General features: G+C 39.3%; 1 long non-coding RNA gene across 2 annotated transcripts in view; it reads right to left on the reverse strand.

Moving 5' to 3' along the window:
- LOC136016796 (uncharacterized) overlaps positions 1 to 23,049 on the reverse strand; it is a 139,877-nt gene that overhangs the window by 37,337 nt on the left and 79,491 nt on the right. The window contains exons 1-2 of one of the 2 annotated variants that reach the window (XR_010613699.1): positions 21,315 to 21,402; positions 21,083 to 21,236 (exon numbers count right to left, since the gene is read on the reverse strand). The exons of the other annotated variant lie outside the window; for it this stretch is intronic. This is a non-coding gene — a long non-coding RNA (uncharacterized LOC136016796). Of the gene's footprint in view, positions 1 to 21,082; positions 21,237 to 21,314; positions 21,403 to 23,049 lie in introns of those variants that run through there. 2 annotated transcript variants of the gene reach the window in all.

Raw genomic sequence — 23,049 nt, forward strand, 5'->3', positions numbered from 1 at the left:
AACCCTTCCCCGGAAACTTTCTCAATAGAGCAGCTACATTCTGCTCCCCCCATGTTACACAAACTTTGCACTGTTCCTCAGCACTTGAGCCTGGAACAGAGCACTACATATACATAACCTCATGGCAAAGTGAACATATGTAGCTCACCTGACCTCTTAATTGCTTGTTGGAAATGCAGGTGACAACGTATGATGCAGCTTCAGATGTATAACAAATACACAATTAGCACTAGAGCTACAGAATACAATAAACAGTCTGACTGAAGACTGGCATCTTTTATGGCAACTATTCAGAACCGGCAACATTGGAGAAAATTGATCATCTGTTACCAGGAATTATATTTCATTGGTGGAGAAAGTATAGCATGTAAAAAAAGGACAAAGAGAAGTAATGGATATGGTCTTTCAAAAGCTGAATTCAGGTATGTGAAAATGATCTTGCAATAAATTTTGGCTATAAACATATAGTTACATGATGAAATCCTTGCACGTGCATTCTATATTGTTTTCATACAATATGTACCTGTTTAGAAAAGAAAGAAATGTATTTATTGTTAGCTAACAAAGCAGCCTGACTTTATGCTCTTCTACTTAACCCAAACAGACAAGTTGAACTCTTTAAAACAGTTCCTGCTAGTTTCAGAACAATAAAATGTACTGGTTTATCTTTTGAAATACCTGAGACCTCAATTCAGCCCAAACACTTTCAAAGTAGTACACAAGCTTGAAGGCTGGCCTGGGTAGTAGATGATCATCACATTTCCAAAACCTCACGGTTAATAAGCACAAGATATGAAAATGTTTTTCATTTTCTGGTTTGGTCTGCTTTTACAAGTCTTTGGGAGAGCTGTGTGGGGTTTTTTTCATTGGGACTCTGCAGATCTTTTTATTAGAAAGTCTCTGGCCACACAATTGTCTCTAGATCATCATGAATGTCGGCAGACACCTACTCAGAGAGTGTGCAGTTATTTCACCACTGTGCAGAATGTAGCTCCCTCACAACATGCTCACCTAGCCAGTGCATTACATCAGCTCCCTAGGCCTCCAAGTACTTGACTCTATTTGACCTAAATAAATACCCAGTTCTGCCACCACAAATATTTTCCAATGTGCCTCTTCTCATAGTACACTACTACATTCAGTAAAGGTGGCAGAATCCAGCCCAAAGAAGCTCAGCCACGCAAACCACAGATGGACGACTGAGCTTGGCTAGGAACTATGTCTGACAGCTCTCTCTAAATTTACCCTGTTCTCTACCTTCAAGCAATCAATGACCGATCAATATAATGCCACCCTCATTTTTATCACTACGAACAAAGCCTATCATGAACAGAGGCTGTGCTGCATTACAGATCATTTGCTCTGCACTTATCCAGTGCCGTGTCACAAAGCAAAAGCCATGCATGCTGTAGCCAGTTGCTGTATGTTGCTGTATGCCAGATGCATGCAAAGCATCTGAAGTCACTAAATTTTTTCCCTATGGAGTTAAATACAAACATCAGCATTTATAGAAATGGGTGCCAGCTCCCAGCCCTTCCATCTGCTCTCTGCTTTGGTCACCAGTTTGGTTGCTGGACTGAAAATTTTAGCAATAGTATTTATCCATCATACTGGTATCTTGAAGACCTTAATTTAAACTTCATAAAACAAGCCAGGCTTCACAGAGCAGCAAAGTGCTCTTTACTCACTTGGGCCACAAAATAGACTTATGAATAATTATGTCAATTATGAAATCAATGAAAAACCTATGCAATATTAATTGAAGATAGGAAATAAAGCACTAAAATAAGATAATATCTCCTGCTGTAGTTCCTTTCCCTGAGGACTTTGCTGCTGCAGGCCCCACAAAACAAATGACAGGCAATGCAGTTACACCCTCTTTTATTTTGCTACCTCGCATTCACAGTTTTCCTTATCTCTTTTGATTCTTTTTTTTTCAGAACATTAAGGAGATTTTTCTTGCTGGTACATATGGTTTGTTGCAGGCGTGGTGGTATAGTATGGCATAGAAAGCACAGAGTTAGAAAGTCCATATTGCCCACAAAGAAAGCAAAGGTAACATAGATTCATCTACTCTGACTCCAAGTATTCTACCAGAAAGCCTTCATTTCCTCTGGATGCTCATGTGCACGTAGGTATGTTCTGGATTTGCTCCATGACCTTCTTCTAGTCTTACTGCTGTCAGAATCATACTGTTTCACCAAATATACTTGCCATTGCGAAAGACCTTTTCTTCAACAGTAAGCATTTAGAATGTCTTGTAAAGAAGTTTAGGGGCTTCCTCATAAAAAGCATCATGAAAATTTCAGAGAAATCCTAACTCTATCATAATCAATGGTATCTTTGCCACAAACCTCAACAGTACCAGGATTAAGCCCCCTATTATTTATGAAGTTGTTCTGATGACTATTCCTGAGAGGAGATTTAGCTAAGCAGCCAATCAAACTCATATGTCAGGCCAGCTTCAGCAACAACTTTTCCCTAATTTCCATAAAACAACTCAAGGTTTGAGTTTCTGCAGAAAAAAATGAATCAGGTAAGTTTGGCTCAGGTTTAGGTTTCACTGGAAAAGTTACACTCAACTTTGGTATGTCACTGTTTGCTTAAAAAACATTCTTTCTGAATTCCACCACATTTTTTTCCCCTCTAAAGAGTTTTAGGTCATTATTCCTAGAGATGAGTGGATTTCATTAAGCTGTAGAACTACTTTGATGGTCTGGAGTGTATTTTACTGGGTCATGGGTTTGCTGCCTATAACATTTGCTTAAGGAGCATGTCATCACATCTCAAACAAAAACACTACTGTCATTTGAGCACTTTTATCAGGCTTTGCTGTCCTGGTATGCAATGAACCACAAAACTTGTTACATAAACTTTTAAATTATTACGTTACTGGAACAAATGAGTGAATTTAAATTTGTGTTTTGAGCTGCTTTGCTGTTTTCCTGGCTGCAAGAACTGTGAGGTTTCATGCTGCGGTGGCTGGTGGGTAGAACTTGCTTGTCAGTTTTCTTTTGCCATATGTACTTTTTTGTGAGTGGTTTGGTGTTTGTATGGTAGGGTTTTTAGTTTGCTTGTTGGCTTTTGGGTTGTGAGCTGTAGGATCCTTATCAGTCTGGGTTCTGCCACTGAATGAAGATGGAGGACCCACAATGTCATGCTTGGAGTAAAGGTGTATAGGTGGTAAATAAAGAGAGTCTTAAGTTTCCTACAGTTTCTGCTCTACTGAAAATCTAAAAACTCAGAACTAATCTATTCAGAGCACTATGCCACTCCATTCCAAAGCTGCTGTAGTTGTCAATATACCTTCTAATTTCTTTGCCTAGTAATATTCTGAGAAACCAGCAGAATAAATAACCAGGGCTTATTCTGAATATAACAACATCAAGTTATACAAAAGTTAGAGGGAGGGCATCTGCCATTTTAGTGCAGATGAATTATTTAAAAGGGAGGAGGGGAGAGATAGGATCATACCCAAAGTACGTGCCTTATCAAAATTGTCAGGGTTTTTACATTCCATTTCCTTGTGATAAGACTCTTGTGCTGAGGTGGTATTCGGAAGTGAGCCCAAAGGGCTGACTGATAAGTTTACATAAGGAAGGAAATAATCAATTTAGGGCTGTTACTGAATGAGCTCTTATCATGTTCATTTCCTCACTATTGCTTCTCAGGCTAAATATTACATGTTTAGGATCAACTTCAAAAGATTTACCATTCTAGCCTCTGCACTTTATTAAGGAAAACTCAGTAGTACAAAGCCTTTGCTTGCAGCACAATAACAGTACAGTTCAGGTGCTGACAAACTTACATTTTAAGATGCTGATATTTATGCTGAAGGAAACAATACATCCTTGCAGGAAAACTACATTTCTCCAGCCCTCTATTTAATAGTTCAGACACAGAAGAGAGATTTTAAAAGGTATTAGTAAATAGTACACTAATTTCCCCTTCCACCTCTGTGGATTTCCCTCTCTTTCTCCTATACTGTACTTTGTTTAACTTCATTAATCTACTTTTTCTCCCAGCTGCATGTTTTTTTAAGACTCTGATGACAACAGCTTGATTTGTGGGTGCACATGATTTGTCTTACTAAAATTAAAAAATGTGGCTCTTATTTTGAGTCTGCATTAAACTGTAAAAAAACCCCTTACATTGTGTCTGGTAAGCGACCAACTGTAGCCCCTTTGTCTACAGGAGCTTTGCAGGGCTCCTGAGAGCTTCACTGAGAGCCGAATTGGTTCCACGGGATCAAAATTCAATTACTGGGAGAAAGTGGGGAGGGAGATTCCCAACTTAGAAAAAATTCAGGTAGCAATTAATAGATTTAAGTTGGTTGTGTCAGGAACGGTACTCAAATGTAAAACAAGTACAGATTTAATACAGTACAGTTTTCAAACGAACCATTATGTGAGCACAGTATTTGTTTCTCCAGACTTGATCTGGATCATACCCTTGGTCACAGTCAGTACTGAGGAGGATTTACTTAGGTCTTAGCTGGGATGTTTATTTTTCCACCAGCACAGATTACATTGGTATCCTAACCAGTTTGTGACTGGACTGTGTTCAATCATTAAGAAAAAACACTGTGATGCTGTAACAGTGCCATTGCTATAAAACATTCTTCACTGGCATGCGACCACTATAACAAGTGCTGAGGAGTACACCAGCTGTGGCCAGTTCTCTGTGGCAGTGAATCTGACAGTGATACCCTGAACAAGCTACGAACAATAAAAAGGTCAGAAAATGTCTTGGATTGATATCTGTCATGCCCTTGCATTTAGAAACAAAGTATACATAGCAAAGCTTCACAGTTTATTTGAAAGTAAGGGCCGAGGAGTGGGGTGGGGAGGTGAGGAGCAGAGAGAGGAACCCCAAAACAGAAAAGCCCCCAGACACTGAGGTGTTGAAATCTGGATAATACAAGTGGAGGATTGGGGCTTTTCTGAACTCTTCAGTTAAGTTAGGGTATGACTGATGCTTTGCTTTTAGGATACACAATGAAATACAACCCACTGAAAGCCAAAGTTGTACTGGCAAAATCACTAGCAAGATACAGCAAAGGCTATATCCGACCTTCTTGCTTAGTAGTACACCTGCTGTTTCTCACCTAACAATCCTGGATACGGATCTAGTTAAGTACTTAGTTGCCACTTGACAGTAGCTGGCCTGAAAACAACAGTGAGAAAGAGCATTCACTTTTCTGTTTCTGGCTCACATGGATATATGGTACTCATTGACTTGTTAATTATTCCTTAGACTACTACAGTGTTTTCAATGCTGGAGCCAGTTTTCATAGTCATGAGGAGCTCCAAACAATGCAGAAAGCAATGGACACAGTATCAAATAGAACGAGTAACCAGAGAGAGCATTCCATGAGTACCTGCCCTTTCATCTCCTAAAGGACACAGATCATGAGATAAACTCTCAGAATAGAATTCAAAACTTTCCTACTTGTTAAGTGTCTTTGTGTAGTATTGCAGTGGTTTTGATCTGAGGCCATAGTCAGGAGCTCAACATATAGCAAAGAAGGAACTCTGGCAAGGCTTCTTTCCTAAGGGACCTTGATTCTGGAATTTACCTTTTCCCCTGATCCAGCACAACCTGGATTTTTAGACCATCAGAGCACTTAATAAGGTTCATCCATTCCACTATGAGTAGCCTCCTTCCCAAAGCTACCATTACAAACACTCACCTTGCTCAAGTTACAGCACCGTTGGATCCAGGTATTTCATTCTAGCACATCTTTAATTTACAAGGTTAGATTTATTTATGGAGCAGACCACTTCCCTCCCAGAAAGGTTATATGCTTTTCATCACATGTAATGAATATATAGTTTAATGAATTCATCAAGAGCCTGATAGAAAGACCTGAAATGAAGGAGAGCCTGTTCAACAGTTTGCTACCTCAAGAAAATTCAGAACACTCAGCTTGGATTTTATATAACAAAAAGGATGATGCATTTGCATTTAACAGCCAATTTTAAGCAAGAAATTTAATGCTTCTCTCCCTGGGCCCCATGATATATGCAGTCTCAGCTAGGCTTTGATCCAAACCCCTTGACCTAACTCTTTGAGGTACAAATACTGCAATGTAGAAGTTTTTTGATATGGATGCTGTCTAAACTGTTTCCCAGAGAACATTTAAATAAAACAGGCATTTTACTTCAGGAGGCAGTCCTGTACTTGTGTAGGAAAACTGAGATTAATTTACAGAGAGGGCAACGAAGTTGTCCAAGGATCATCAGGTGCTAAAGAGATGGGCAGGCCTTCCTGCTCTCCAGCACACCCTGTAAGATGAGATGATCACTGAAACAATGTGGTAATGAGTAAACGATTGTTTTGAGTGAGACTTTCCATGGTACTGTGTCTGTACACTTTATAAATCATTGACAGTCTTGTTATGCAAGTGGTCCCTGGTACCTTGTAAACAGGGCTCCTCCATGCTCTGTTGATCTTTCCACTGTAATTTGTTGCAAGCCTAATAGCTGCTTAAATAGTTTCTGACATATAAAAGTACAGGCCAGATCGAAAAGTATAAACCAGAACTCTTAGACTCAGCTACTAAATCTAGATACACAACGTTAGGGTGCTTGATATTATCAGTGCAGCATGCTCAAAGCCTTCACAGAAAGTATCTCGCTCCTGTTTCCAGTGTCTCAATTTAGGGAATCAAATTGGAAATTTTGCCCCAAGGGCTTGGACACTCAAAAGAGAGATGAAACTGAAGTGACTAACATATGTGTTAATTTTCTGGATGAGAGTGGCAGTTCTGCAGAGTGACAAGAGCTTGGTGTGGCCCAGAATCCCAAGGTAGTCACACCTCTCCATCAGGTAACCACTGTATGGAATACCAGCATTTACTGCTACAAAGTCTCCTGGAAAACATGGAGAATAACTCACAGGGAGTCCAAACTTACTATCTTCTCTGAGCTGCTGAAGGCCAGATACAAGGACAATTTTTACAGGAACTGCATGTGCCTTACTAACAGCTGTCTGCTTGGAAAAGAAGCATGGTGACTAATCAGAAAACAAAGGAAAAAGACATTCCCATCATACAAGCAGAAAATATTTTTTTTTTAGTGCAATGAAGCAAAGGTTCTTTACTAATGTCCTATGTAGTACATAAAAGAGTTTCATCTTCTAGGCAAAGGAAGTACTCAGTTTGGTTTGATTGCCTCTGCAAGCTTTAAAGTATAACAAAGCTCGATCTAAAAGTCACAAGTTACACTATGCACATGGCATAATTCATCATCTGTCTATACACATTTCATTTCCATCTTACATGGAAGTGCTAGGCAGGCTGTTTAATCCCTTGGTTTCAGTTTGTCTGCATAAAAGGGGTAGTAATAGTCACTTTCCTCAGGAAGCAATTTTTTGCACTATTATTGTTGCTGTTACAGTTGATCACTATTATTAAACCAGATAATTGTCACATCAGTAGCATAAGTTTGTGTCACCTGGTCAGGATTGCTAGATTGTCATTATACTCATAATGAATTGCAAAGTGAGTTGGTGATTTTTAATTAGTTTCTATGGTAACAAGAAAATCTAAACATACTCTGGGCTGATACTGCCAAATACTGTGTACACTGGGAGACCCTAGAAACAGAAAGTATAGACAGATGGCAATAGATTTCAGCAAAAACCTCTGGATTTACATCATGAGGGATGAGATCAGACTGAACTTTTCTTAAATTTGCCTGTGTCTGTAATTATAGGCTTACTAGCCTACTACCAGAATTTCATAGAGTCATAGAATCATAGAATAGTTAGGGTTAGAAAGGACCTTAAGATCATCTAGTTCCAACCCCCCTGCCATGGGTAGGTGCACCTCCCACTAAACCATGTCACCCAATATGCGGTCCTTAGTCTTCTTTTTCTCACGCTATTCGAATCCTGCTTGTTAGAAGGATCACATTTGACCTAAAAGATGTCAGTACTGGTGCCAAAAATTGCATTCTGACCAAAACAATTATTTTACTTTCAGTGAAAAAATTTTCACTTTCCTGCCTAAGACTAATGCTGTTGAATTACAGCTGAAAAGCTCAGGAGCCCTCTGCTTCTCATATAAGCTACTAATGAACATAAGAGACATTCTGCATCACAGACCCAGGTCCAGCAGGATCTTCCAGGAAGAGTCTAGGAACTCCACAGAAGCATTATCTATTAGAAAAAAAAAAAAAAAAAAAGAACAAATGCAGAATATGACCCTGTAAAAATGTTCCCTATATCTGTCCTCTTCAGGCAACATTTTTACTGGTGTAACATTAACAAATTCTTGGAGTTCTCAAGTCTGCCTACCAAAGTACTAATGAAAGGATTTTAGAAAAATATGACATATAGGATAGCTCAAGGCTGTGCATGAAACTGCAGATGATAGCCTTTTAAAAAATTATTATTAATTTTTTTGGAAAAATCAGGCACTTCATTTTCATCAGGGGTTTGTTCTGGTGCCCTTCAGTGTAATTGAATAAAAACAAAGGAAGAGAAAATGCAGCAAAATGCAGATACAGATGGCAAGCTAGGAAGTTTTTAACTTCACCATAAAACTGATATCGCCACAGCAAATCAATAACGAAACCTAAGTCTGAAGGCCACCCAGCCCTGTCTGATCTGTTCTCTCGTATTTTTATTTTTCAGGATGCAGGAAACTGCAGTCTGAAGAACTAAATTAGGCATCCCTCTTCTCTGTCCTAACAGCACGATTCAGGAGGACACTCCAGCTACACTCTTAAGGTCCGCATTCAGGCTCCCTCCATCTAAGAGCACTGTTACAGCTGCAGAAGGCAGTTATGTGCATGACTCATGGTGTGGCAGGAAATTGGTCACAGCATGGTGTACATTTCTCGTTGTTGTTATCGTTGTTTTCATTCACAGAAACAATTTAATAACCAACAAAGGAAGAGACTGCCATAAACATTAGACTGTTTAGTCTAGGCTCCTGGCTCCAAGCCTTGAATTTTTGTCACTAAGTGATACAATAACTTTAGCAAATAATAATGATAATGCTAATATGATAAACAATATCAGAAGATAAAAGGAACACAATGTCTACGGTAACTGCTCCTTGGCTGTTATTTTGTCTTTTTCTCACTCGTATTATGGCACACCACTGATTATCTGCTTTCCTGTATGACTCATATCACAAATTATATCATTTATCCTTTCAGAGGGTTCAAATGATATCATAAGCCATGGAGAGCAAAGCTTGCCTTGCACCCTAGTATAATCTAAAGTGCCTGGTGCAATCTAAAGTCTGCCTGTTGACTCCTCTGCTTGCAGGGCATTTAAAGCAAAGAAAAATGATACACCTGACTACATTTTTTCCACTCCATTTATATTCATCTCATTCTTTCATACTTCTACACCTGATGGCTTTCTTTCACTTTCTCTTGCCTACCTTTCCACTGCCTACTTGTCTTTCCCTTTAGCAGCTTCCTTCGTCCCTCTTCAGACTCCAGTGAAAAATGAATCCTTTCCTTTTCCTAAGCCTGAGGCTGAAATCATGTCAAAAAAAACCCTTTAAAATTATCTGGACTCTTTTAGGTAGATGGGGTGTTCTACAGGTTTTAACCAACAGCTGTAATATTGTCAAGTGCACATGAGAATGCACTGGACAGAGCATCCAAGTGAGCATGGTGCCATCTAGCAGATCTCATTAAACACACTAGCAAATCAAACAGAAACCACAGAAAATGCAAAAGAACATATTGAAACATCAGCTATGCATCACCACCTTCCCCCTATCCCTCTCATCTGGTCCACAGATTTGAGTCACAAAAATGTTTGGTAAATGTCATATAACCTTTATCTGAACCTGCTAACACATCAACTTGTTACTGCGTCTACTTCTCAAACATAATTAATACATTCAATATTTTTAAGTTCAATGATTTGTAAACATTTATAATTCAAATGCTTCAGACAACATCTTTTTCGTAAAAGTTTTGTATTACTAAGGCAGAAGATAGATCTGTCTTCAGTACATCATTCTGGTTTAATAGGAGGAATTTGCTCTAAAGAAGACAGGTTATAAACACTTTTCATAACTACACATAGTTTCTATGCATTACAATGTCAGATGACACCACATGGGGTTTTTTGTTTCTATTTGCACAAAATTTTTGCATGGAAAGTACTACTGCACACTGTATGCGTACAATTCTTTACACATTTTCCTCTGAATAACTGCATTTTTCAAGGTTTGCCAAATTAGCAAACATCATTCCATCGCACATTGAAGTTGGTGAACACCTGTTTTCCAAAATGCAGGCTGCATTTACGTTGTTCAGTTCTGACACATATTCTATGATATGTTGAAATGATGAAAATAAGCCAATAACAACTGCATTCAAGAAGACTCTACTATGCCTAGCTGTTACCAAAGAACCAGGCATTTTAAGATTTTTAAAATGAAGTCAATGTTAATTAGTTGTGTTGTCTGCTTCATGAAATTCAGTTTGAAATATAATGCCTATCAAGGCTGTATGTCAGAAATACTTTCCCACAATTTCCGAATGATGAATGAAGTGGTCACATTAAAAAGTATTCTTCCCTAGCACTTCATGCATTGCGTGTTATGGCATGACCTCTGCTTTCACTGTTCACTCTTCATTCTGCAAATAGTAGATAATTAGACATTATATAAAACTATAATCACTGTTAATTTGTCATGTACAAAGAGCTACCTGGAAAACAGAGCTGCCTGTGAAATGCATTTGTTATTATGCAACTTCTTTTTAAAAATGCTACCTCTACCATCACCAACACATAGAAACTTTCTTTTTTTTTTTTTTCATCTAAGAAATATGCAAACCCACAGAATTTGTTTCCAAGTCTGGTGGAGGAGAAACTCCTTTCCTAACCTGTGTTTCATAAATGCACCATAAATATGCTTTGTTTCATTGTCTGTATACCTTCTTTACCATTTAATGCAGTGATTCCCCATATGTGAGTCCACATGTGGACTCCTGTAGGTCCATGACTCACAAAAATGAGCAAAACCACAAGAAAACCACAGTCTTAGGTAGCTATTTAGAGCTACTGTCCCTGAGCAGAGGGTATCACAAGGTTTAGGAATGGTAACAGGGCGGTGGGCTGTGACACCTTTACCCCCATTCTTGCTTTGCCGCACACAAGTCATCAGAGATGCGGGTTACATCAGGGGTGGCCCAAGGAGGTTTCACCTAACTTAACTATGGTGAGTAGAAGTAGCAGGAGTGGGAAAGCAGGGGAATGAAGCATGCTGCTACATCTAGCAACCGAAGAATTTTCTTGCTTTCAGCTCACAAGTTCTGGCTCACTGAGTGCCTCAAGAAACTTATTTTCAAGTTTGCACAGGGAAAGATGCTAGAGGCAAAGGGCTCCAAGCCTTGCAAGGCACAATAGTGAAATACCCCTTACAAGTTTTAATGAGTGATGGAAAAGTTAGAAAGTAGGGACATGATTTTTCAGGTATTTGAAGGCCTGAGTTGTGTTCACAAGAGTGTAGAACAGAAAAGTTTTTCTTTCGATCAGATTCTGAACCAATACTTGCACAATCCCAGCAAAATGGCACTGGGCCATTCTGTTCAGTAAACAGAAAATACTAAAATGTTGATAGGTAATACCTCCAAGTGCCTATTAAAGGCACATAGCATCAATGCCATTACACACTACAGACATTTTATACAGTTGCACTGGCTGGAATAATGGTGGTCTTGCTTTGCTTTCCAAAAGTGAAAGGCATCATACCAGTGCTCATTTGGGAACCTCTTAAAATAATGACCGTTGCTTCAAATTTTATCTGAAGGAACAATCTGACTTGCCTGCATTTCCATGTATTTGTGGTTTATATTCAGCTCTCAAAATGTGGTACCAAACTACCAAACTCACAACAGCTGTTTTCAGAAACTAACATTTCTTATCGTTTGGTATCAAGCATTAGAGCCCATTAGAGTATGGAAGGAATGCTGCAAATGAACCAGGTTCCTATAGTCTTGGGAGATTTGTTTCAGTTTCTAATCAAACTGGTTCCCAGGCTTAATTCAATCAGCCTTTATTTTTCCTATATGTTGGCAGGAAAAGGACCTTTTTTTTTTTTCCCCCAGACGCAATTACTGTAAATATGAATGGCTAAGCACTCAAGCAGTATATTAACAATTCTAAATCCTTTTCTTCTGCTCTTGATCATAAAACCCCTTCCTTCCAAACAACAGTAATGCCTCTCTTTATAGCATAAAAAGTACAAAGACAGACCACTGGGATAGCACACCTGCATTTTTCATACTTACACAGATTCAAGGTGACTCCTTCCAATGTTTCAGACTCCCTGATCTCTTTAGAAATAATTGGAGACTTTTGACAGCTTATCTTATGCCTGGGATTTTTTGAAGTGCAACAGACATATTAGACATGATGGAAGAAGAGGAAGGAGGGGAAATGAAAAGAATTGATACAGTGTTACTGCCTGCACTGATTTCAAGCTCACTTGAAGGAAATTTGTCCAGTTAGAGGATAGTGACATATTACAATCAACGAGGGAACCAAGTATGTGAGTAATACTTACTTCCACTGCTAAAAGCAGTGTACTACTATTTTAAATGTTAATCATGTGATGACATGACATGCCTAAGTGTTGAAAAGACAGCACCCCATGATAATGGAAGTGACACACTGCACTTGTGAACCTATTTACAGTGGGGAAAACCATTAGGTATGCATAATGGGCTTTCCAGATAAACCAGCAGACAGTTGGAGTTGTATAAATGCATATATACACACTTAGAAAGAATGGGATAGAAAAATAAAGGGATATAAGTTAAATTTACAAGAGCTCAGAAGCTTGTTTTCTTGTTTTGAAAACAAAATACATGGAATGTATAACTATGATCAGAGCTAGTACCATGGAATATCTCTTCAGTTCTGGGTGACAAACTTACAATAAGCAGTATTGATTACCTAAGAGGGAGGAGGTATAGCTAAGATACTCAAACAACTTCTACAGGAAAACTCTTTTTCCTGTACTTCGGATACACCAGCCTAAAGCACTGGGAGTGCCAGCAGTCCCTGGCAGAGAAAAGGAGGCAGGTTACTAAGAGGTAGTTGCTTTCAGTCTGCAGCACCTCTGTAGGGAACCTTTTCCATTGCACCATGTTGTATTTAGGAAGGTATGCTTTGCTTGCTTTTCCTTTTCTTGTTACCGTTTTCAAGGGTAGCCGAAGAGGAGTAACACACACAACTGCCCATGCACCATGCAAGGCGCCAGGAAAGGCCTCTACAGGAAATCCCCCAATTTTTCTCATATAATGGTGTGTGTTTCAAAATAAAGCAAGGTCATTCCTTCATAATCTACATTAAAAGAATACTGACATGATAATGCAAAACCACACAGGCAAAGAACTACAAAGACAGTATAGGAATGGACAAGCATTATCCCTCCTGGGACATCACCTGGTGTTGAATAGGTATCAGAGAGGCAGATCTCTGCATTCCTTCCCGTTCATAAATTCATAGTATAATCCTTGCATCCCTCCGATGCAGCTTGTAGTTTAAAGAATAGTCTTATGGAGTTTTCATACCCAGTGAAAATACTGAATATAAGTGTGTTAAACAGGCTAAAATAATATGTCAAGACCATGTCATCTGCAGTAAAAAAAAAAATCGGTAACATCAGTATGATGTTAATAATTACAACTTTTTCTTCAATTATTTGGTTTCATTATATTTTACAAAAACACCCTACCTTGTAAGAACTTTTTGCTTATCTGTTAACACCTGTTAACATCTGTTAACAGTGGCTACATTGTTTTCCTTTCATTACATTACATGAAAAAGAGTATGATGTTTATCTCAATTTAACAAACAGTCTCCTTTACTGTAGCACAAAGCATTAGGAAGTTAACAAATTCCTAAATGTTAAAGAAAATATCTTTAATTTGCTGATCTGGCTGAAACTTCCTCATGTTTCCTTCTTGTTTCTTCAAGTTAGTTTCTGTAACATTTTTTTTATTCCAGATTTTTATTCTATTTTATCAACATAAAGGAATTTCTTCACATTTTAATAGAACACTTTGCATTGATGTGATTAAAAAGAAATATTTAATTATACCTTTTAACAATGTCGACTTGTTAGGCAATAATTTGCAGTCAGGATGGATTACAAAGGAAGTTCCTATCACAAAGGTCCCAGTGCCTTTGAAAGGTTTCTCCGCATTTTCGTCCATGTATGCGGCTGTACGCATAAAGGATGACATCACTGATCTGCATTATTGTGTTGTACATTCATCAAAGTACTGATTAGAATCTAAAAGTTCCCAAATAGCAGTAGGATTTAGTAATTTGTAATCAGATACATAAAAGCAAACAAAAGGAAGTATCAGTGCTTTCAAAGGGAGTTTGTGACCTTCTTGTGCAGGTTCTGGAACAACTTTCTCCATTGATTTTAAATTGTACCTGAATGGCAACATTAACAAAGCAGCTAGCAGTACATTACAGGTGGGGGAAGGTTCTTCAGTCATGCATCTATTGCGTAATTACATTTTAATATTTTACCTTGTATTTAGGAACATGAGAAGGAAGAAAGACATGAGCAGCTTAGCATGGTGAGACTGCAGACTTTTAATTTGTTGTGGCTAACATTTCTAGCAGTGATTTTCTGGTTTCATATAGACATGCGGCTGCACGGAGATTGCTGCTGTCTTTTAATTATTTCGAGGCTGTGAAAGCTTTTCATCGGGCAGTAACAAGGTCCACAACATGCATGTATTGGATACTGTGTGAAAATAATGATAGCTAAAGTACATCTGCAGTAGGTATGAGCCCTGTCTGTCTAAGGGCATTTAGAAAGTTGCAAGCTACATCATGAAATAAAACAAGACACGGATTTCATTTGCATTTCCATCAAAAAGAAACCTATTTCAATAGTGCATTTGTCTCCCTTTAGACTGATACTTCTACCTGCATAAAACGTCAATTAATCATTCCATACTTGATTATTCAAGCTCGGAACATATTCCAAAGAAAGTTTACAGTTTCAAGTCAGGACATCTTTGTCAATGACCTCAAGGCTCTTGCAAATCCCAGGTGGAACAGTTCAGTTCTCACTTTCAGCCTCCCAGGCAGTACCTGCTATTTCCAGTTATTATTAAGTTATTGCTTTGCTTACAAAATGCAGATACATTTAGAGGATAGGCTGGGGTCTTTACTCCTATCAAGCAAAGCCTGGTACTTTTCTGAAGCTTTCGATAGCATATTTGGGTGCAGGTACTTGGTCACCATCTCCTGCATCAAGATCCGAGTGCAGCAACAGGAACCTGCAAGTCTCTGGACTTCCCATCCCATGTAGGGGCCTGCTGGGACCCCACTCAGCAGCATGGAGCTGCTTTAGACTGTTCAAAATTGTGTTCAGTTGCAACGTCCTCCAAAGTGCTATTTCAGCAGCTGGGGCTTACTGAAGTTCACAAATGGTTTAAGTATCCCTCCCACCTCACTTCTGCTATGTCCCTGGTGTGCTCTCTCTCTGAAAGGCAGAGCAAGAGGGCGCTGCAGGGGCCAGGCGCCTGCGGCACCAATGACTGCCCTCATGCACCAGTGGTGTGGAGGCAGTGGATGAAAGCCAGCAGTCTGGCTCAGAAACTGCTTATTTTAGACAGCAATTCTCCCCCCACGCACCACTTTCATTAAATGAACATTACCATGTGTTAGATAACATTAAGCTATCAGTGAGAAGGAACAGAGGGAAGCAGTTCCTTCAACTGACTGGTTTTTAAAATTCTGTTTCAGCTTCCCCCAGAATGCATTAAACGTCAGTCCGTGCAGCTCAGGGGATGAAAAGTTCCTGCATATTCCAGGAATACAGTTACTTGTCTGCACATACATGCGTTTTGGAAACACAGCTGGTTACATCTGTTTCCAAAGACTGAGTTCACACTGTATTATACCAGATCATTTCAGTATGTCAGAGAGAACAAGAACTCAGGATCTAGTCCCTAACGGGCCTCTACTTCTGTTATCTTCTGCTGCAGCCTTGTTTTTCAGAGCTCTGCCAGCACCAGCAGATTCTGCTCAAAGAAGGGTCGGCAATTATTTAAATTTTTCTTTGGCCATTCTTATAAAGCACACAGTTCCCATTCTGTAGCCCACATCCTGCCTTTGTTCATTGACATTAAAACTTCACTGACAACAAGCAGACTCAAAGGGGTGTAAATGAATGTAGACACTGCCCCCCCCCTTTTGATGCCTGAAACCCAGCCAAAATCATCCCAGTTCATACATCTTGAATAAAATCATAAATCTTTCCCCATGGGGAGCAGGGTGTTCCCCCGAAAGTTGGCCTGTCATTACGAACCACTTCAGGAGTATAGGCCAGGTTTCTAAGGCTCACACTAAAACTGAAACTGAGGCATGTCTAAGTTTTTTGTAATATATAATTATTGTTTCCTTTTCTCTGAAAATGTTTTGCATATTTTAAAAATAATATTCCCCTTCTGAATCTATATACCTAAAATGAACACAGCTGAGCTGCCAGATGCTGTAAATTGTCCCAGCTTGACTAGACATAAGGAATCTATCCTGCTTACATAAGGGGAGGATGTGACCTTAAGTGCAAGGTTTCAAACCCATTTTTAAATGCAGCTTGACTTATGCTAAGAAGTTGTTTGAGATTAGTTGAGTCTGACCTTTATGATATATTAAAGTACTTCTGCCTTACTTTGCAAAGAGCTTTCTGTCTAATCTTCACTATTTAGATAACTATAAGAATGCACATAGGTTCCCATCCTACCTAGCTATGGATATCAAATGTTACATATGACTGCCATGTAGGTATATTGTTTACACTGCAGGATAACATCATAGTCTAAGCACATAAGCTGGTATTTTCATTTCTATAATGATACTCTAAACTGTCTAATTTTGCCTTTACGTGTCCATTTCCATTACCATTCCCAGGTTTTTATGAGAGTCTCCAGTACACCCACTTCTCTTTCAATGGAAGTTCTTAGCATACATGATACATGAAAAAAAAATAGTATTTTTCACTTTCTAAGCATAGTGTGTAGCGGTAAAGTGAGGTACTCCAAGTATGCTAAGTCTCTGTTCTAGTCAATAAACTGTCTCCCTACAGTTATCATTAACCTTCTCTTGGAATGGTATAGCCCACAATAAATTTATGTCATAGTGAAACTAAATTTTGAGAGGAAGAACACTTAGTTAAAACATCCTTAGGCTTTTAGGTATTCTTGAGGGGAAACAACATAAATAAATAAGCATTTTTCTCTATATATATATGAACTTTTCCCAGAAAATACTGAAGTTCTGGTAACTATCCTCATATGTAATCTGAAAGTAATGATCTACCATAGCCTATAAAATGTGAAGTCCAATAAATAGCCAGTTCTTGCCAGAAGCCAGCATATTTTTCTAAACCCTCTACTTGCTGGTTTTTGACTGATTCAGTACAGCAGGTTCATTAAGTCATTAAACCTCTTTTGTGCATCAAAGATCTGTTCCTGGCACCTGCTGGCACTACACACACCCCAGGAAATTCCCATGTCTTTAACCAGGACTATGTTTCCTTTCCAGCTTGCACTGCAAAATCAGCAGGAATGGCACACTATTGTGGGTTCACGTTCATCAGTCAGTTGTGCCAGCCATCTCATTCAGGCACAGAACTATTTTCTTTTTAAACTAGGGCAACTTTGTCCTCTGTAATGTTTTACCTTCTTTCTCTTTTTTTTTTTTCCATTAACTGGATGTGAAGCAAAATGGTAAAGCACTATAGAATCTAGTTTATTGTAATTCAAAAATACCAAAACAATAACTATCTTACGTGTTAGGGCCTTGAGTCTGTGCTACACTATTGAACAGGAATATATTTAGCATGTTTAGGTTTGAAAAATTGCAAATGTGTTTTAAAGTCACTGTGCGCCAAACCCTAAAGCTCCACCAGATGCAGGAAGGTCAGTCTCAAATTGTTTGACCTGTTCCAGTATTCTTATGTGCCCTGGATGACAACCTTCCCTGCTGAGGATTTTCCAGCTTCTGCCATGGGACTCAACTGAACAAACATCAGGCAACCTCTGACCTCAGCATGCATCTTTAATGATCCCATTATTTGCCCATCCATAAGGTGGGCAACTCTAAGGCCACAGTTGTCACAGTAACTTGGATAAGGTGTCAAAGAGAAAACTGCAAAACTTGTTATGCAAGCACCAAGCAGATTTTCTACCCAGCAAAAGGCTCCTTCTAAAAGGAACACAATCTCAGGAACACCACAGACCTCAATTACACTTTTGTCTTTCATGCTTTCCACTGTTACAAAATACTTATACTCTCAGTGACAATCTTCTCAAAAAGCACTTTTCCCACATACTGTAGGGAGTCGCCTGGGCTCATACATATCAGAACATTCAATTCAACTATTTGCTATGCTTTTATGAAATCAGCAAAGATAAAATTTAAAAATAAAAAATTAAAAAATTAGAAGTGCTCATCACAGCTATGAACAGAAAGAGTAGCAGCAGCTGAAGTACAAGTACATATTCTCTTTCCGCCTGGGTCTCAAAGAGAAACTGTGGTTATTTGTTATGTCACAGTATCTCACAATCATCTGCAGCCACTAGAATCCGTAAAAATACTCACTGCAATTTTTAATAGCATCCGTGGGAAGCATGGGATAGACTTAGGGAAACTGTTTTACATTTCCCTGTCCTGTTCCTGCTCATGAAAATTCTTCAGAATGCTTGTTTTGTAATTTGAGATGGAAATGCATATCACTGCCTCTGCTTCTCCCCTATATCCCCCCCTCGCCCTTCAACACTGAATAACTCTAATCTAATCACAAGATTGCATCAAAGTATTAGACTGGTTTTGGGAACTCTTCTCCATAAGCTTATGTACCCAGATGCTCCTTATCTTTCCAAAAGGCATTGGTGGATCTCTAGCTCACATCTAAGACTGCACATAACATTCTATGCACGAGTACACTTGAAAGCATCAAGAATGAGCCTTTGCTGAAAGCAGAGAATGGTCATTGAGACCTTAAACATACCTGCAATGAGATGAAAGCTCAGAATTACTATCCCAGATTTTGCATTAAATACCAGATTGTGCTGCTTTACTTACACTGGGAAAGGCTTAGCCCTTTCCCTCTCCACAGATTTCCCCAACAATGCAAAAGCAGTGCAGTGCGCCAGGAAAGCCATCTCCTCATGCCACCACAGTTGTCCTGGTAATCCTCAGAGACCATGAAGAGCTCCATAACAGAACTGGGTAGAAAGGAGAGGTGTGTGCATCTGTGCCCAATATCAACACAGCACCACAAGATCAGGGCTGGCTATATGAACATTCATGTCACCAAAGCCTGAGCCAGGCGCATTTTATACCCCACAGTCTGTCCAATTTTTAAAGTCAAATATGAAGCAGGACTTCCCTTTACTCCTGCATTCCACGGAAATGCCCAATGGCTGTCTGCAACTTGCTCATTCCAACAAATATCATCTCTGATTAAACTGTATAATATGGTAATTAGGATTTGAAGGTCTGAGGCATAATTCTCATGAGTATTATATCCCTTGTGCTCTGTGAAGGAAGGGAAAATGATTGCAGTAATCCACCATTACAGAGAAATGTGTTTGGTTTACAATGTATTTTACACTCTCTCTTTCCCCCTCTGCCTTTACTTGCAACACGTCTGTGGTGGATTCCTGGATTGAATGGGGGGGGTGGGGGGTGGTGTTGTTACTTACTAGCCACTAAATAGGAAGCAAAGTAGTATTTTTAAATCAATTACCTGTAAAACACAATGTCAGATATTAAAATACTCACACCCCCCTCCTCCCCATTTACCAAAGGGAGTTAAAATCTTTTGCTCTAAGCATAGTCTCTTTTGCTGTGGGAATATAAGTTGCATGTCAGGGTCATTTCCGTCAGCCACATGAGCTCTGCAGAATGAAAGCAAAGGTTACTTGTTCTTCCTGAATTATGGCAAAACTGGCAAAAGCATAAAATCAGCTTAGCACTGGTATGCAAACTACTTGGAATAAAGCAAGCAATTGGAAGATTACAAGAGTGACCCTGGATGGTGAGCCACACACTGAGCTTTAAAGGAAGTGCCATGGCAGTGTATTTTGCCTTCGAGCTACACATTCTGCACACATCAGCTACTCAACAGCAGATAAAAGATTAGTACATTGATGAAACGATAAGCCTTTGGGACCAAAACTACCTCTTTTATTTCATGTTTACATTAGCTAGCACAAAAGGTCAATTCTCATACATTAAATCAAAATAGAATCATATTACACTATTGATGTGGTATTGCCTTATCACAGTGCATCTGGTGATGTCCCCAAGATTGCCCCAAGACAGAAAAATCACTGCACGCTGCCTGTTTGAGGTCAAGCAAACGGTCACATACTCTTTGTATATCCTTTACATATGTACATACATACTCTTGTATATCCTGACATGGACACACATGCTTAAGGCTGTATGTGAAAATAACTTCCCAGGTAGGAAAGCCTATGAGGAGGTTCTTCATCTTGTCTGATGATATAAAGTTGACACATTAATGCTGTGTAAGAACATAGGGTCTATGGGCACATGCCAAGAGTCCTCATTTTGGAAACACAGACTATAGTCAGCAGGGAGGAATGTATTGTAGCTGGCTGCAGAATACGGGAACTATCCTTTGAGAGCCTAGTCAAGCTGAAATAAAACTATAAAGGTCAATGTCCAATAAACATCACCAAAGTCTCCAGAGATGAAAGAACCTTGTTGTGGTTTAAGCCCAGCCACACAGCTTGCTCTCTCACTCTCCCCCCCTTCCTGCCCCCCACTCCCAGAGGGATGAGGAGGAGAATCGAAATAATATAACTCCCACAGGCTGAGATAAGAACAGTCCAGTAACTAAGGTATAACACAAACCACTACTGCTACCACCAATAATAATAATAATGATAAGGGAAATAACAAGGGAAGAGAATACAACCGCCCACAACCCGCCGACCAATACCCAGCCCAACCCTGGCAGTGATCTAATAATTCCGGGTACCTGCCCCCACTATATACAGTAGGCATGACGTGCTGTGGTATGGAATACCTCTTTGGTTAGTTTGGGTCAGGTGTCCTGTCTCTGCTTCTTCCTGGCTTCCCTGCCTCCCTGGCAGAGCATGAGACTCAGAAAGTCCTTGGTCAAAGTAAACATTACTGAGCAGCAACTAAAAACATCGGTGTTATCAGCGCTGTTCCCGGGCCTAAAGGAAAAAACACAGCACTACATCAGCTACTAAGAAGGAGGAAAAATGACTGCTACTGCTGAACCCAGGACAAACCTCTTCATTCCCATCTCAGAGAAAATGAGATGGAAAAGGCGTAAAAGCAGGAGGATACCAAAAGGTGTAAGCTGCAGCTCTTCCGGAAAGGATGTGAGTCAGCATTGCCTTCTCTTAAGGTCTGTGGATTATTTACCACAATCTAGCTAGCCCTTAAACAACAAGAGAGCCTTGAAGTAGACACATGATGAATTTGCTCTCTTGAGTAGGCTACTTAAGCTATGCTCTTGTGGTTTTTGAAACAAGAAGAAACACTCCAGTAAAGCACAGTGTAAACCATATCCCAAAATGTAAATATTTCCATTTTTTATATATTGCACTTGAAATTTAGGTTGCATATAAACCACAGGTTGTGGTTTTGTGGTTTTGTATTTGTTTTTTTTTTTTTTTTTTGAAAGAAATTAAGTAGTTACAGTAGGAAAATAATGACACAGAATTTAGTGAATACTAAGGAGCTGTTTCATGCTATTAAATCTCATCTTTAGAAGAAAAACTGCATGTCAGTGACTGACAGAGACTATAATGCTTCAGCTTAAGGGAAAATGAGATGATAGGGCTCTTCTATTTACTATTAAGCGAATCAGCAGCCAAGTGCTCTAAGGAAAAACACAGCAAGTCAACTCAGCATCTGCAAGATCAATATAATTCCTTAAGAGGAAAAAGCTCTCTGTTTAACTTATTTTTCTCCCAGAGGGGCCTGTGTCAGACTGTTGCAGGAAGCTGTAAATTGCAGAGTGTGTGAACTCTGTTCTGGCACAACAAGAAATCATTGTAGCTCAAGTGATGAAGCTGAAACTACAGGAATCCAGTGGAAAATATTCTTTGTGTTCTGAAGTGCAGCTAGAGTTGTGGCTCTAAACTGTGTCAAATAAATATCACTGCTCTAGACGCAGATCTACATATCCAGATCTAAATATCCAGCCTTTCCAGTCTATAATGAGTTCAAGAGTAAAAAACACTTTTCTTAGGGCTAATTTGTTTCCACAGAGTATATCCTGAACCAGGAAACCTCCTGTCTTTCTTGATAGAACAGACCTAACCCTGAGTTGCTGCCGAATTCAGGTTTGTTTGGTGTTTGTAGGGCAAAGTGCTTAACTTGCTCCCAGCTTCTGCACAGTGCCTTGCAGTGCTTCGTTTCTACTCTGGAAAGTTTCTAGTGCACCTCAGTGAATTCTAGAGCCTGAGTTTCAGTTAACCAGAGATCTAGGACAGACTAAGGGTGTGAGACCTGTTACACAATGGGAAACTAAGTGAAGCTGAAAAGAAACCTAGACTTCAGTGCTAATAGAGAAGATAGCATAATCAAGCGATGTGGATGCTGGAAGTCAGTCTTGGGACCCAACCACATGCAAACAACTCACTCCATCAAGAGTTTCATCTCCCTTGGCTAACATGACAAATGGCTCAAATTTCTAGTTTCACATTTAAAAGATTTTCCAAAGTGCTGATGATTCTTTCAGGCCTTTCTCTCCAGCTTTGCACCTACTGTTGTGTTTCCCTCACCTGTTCCCCAGTGGCTTTAAAACCCTTCCGATTCCAGAAATTTCCATATTTCTTTTTTTAAGACAAGCCGTCCATAATTCATTTCTAAGATACTAGCTTTGAAAATAGCTGATATCATCCATCAAACTGAGGGTTTTCTGCCCATGCAAGATAGAAGATAACTCTAAGGATAGACACATCACAAAGCTGTGTCCAGTAACAAGAGCAGCGATACACTAAAATGTAAAAAAAA

The sequence above is a fragment of the Lathamus discolor genome, chromosome 1 (genome assembly GCF_037157495.1).
Source record: "Lathamus discolor isolate bLatDis1 chromosome 1, bLatDis1.hap1, whole genome shotgun sequence".
In the NCBI taxonomy this organism is placed as follows: Eukaryota; Metazoa; Chordata; class Aves; order Psittaciformes; family Psittacidae; genus Lathamus; species Lathamus discolor.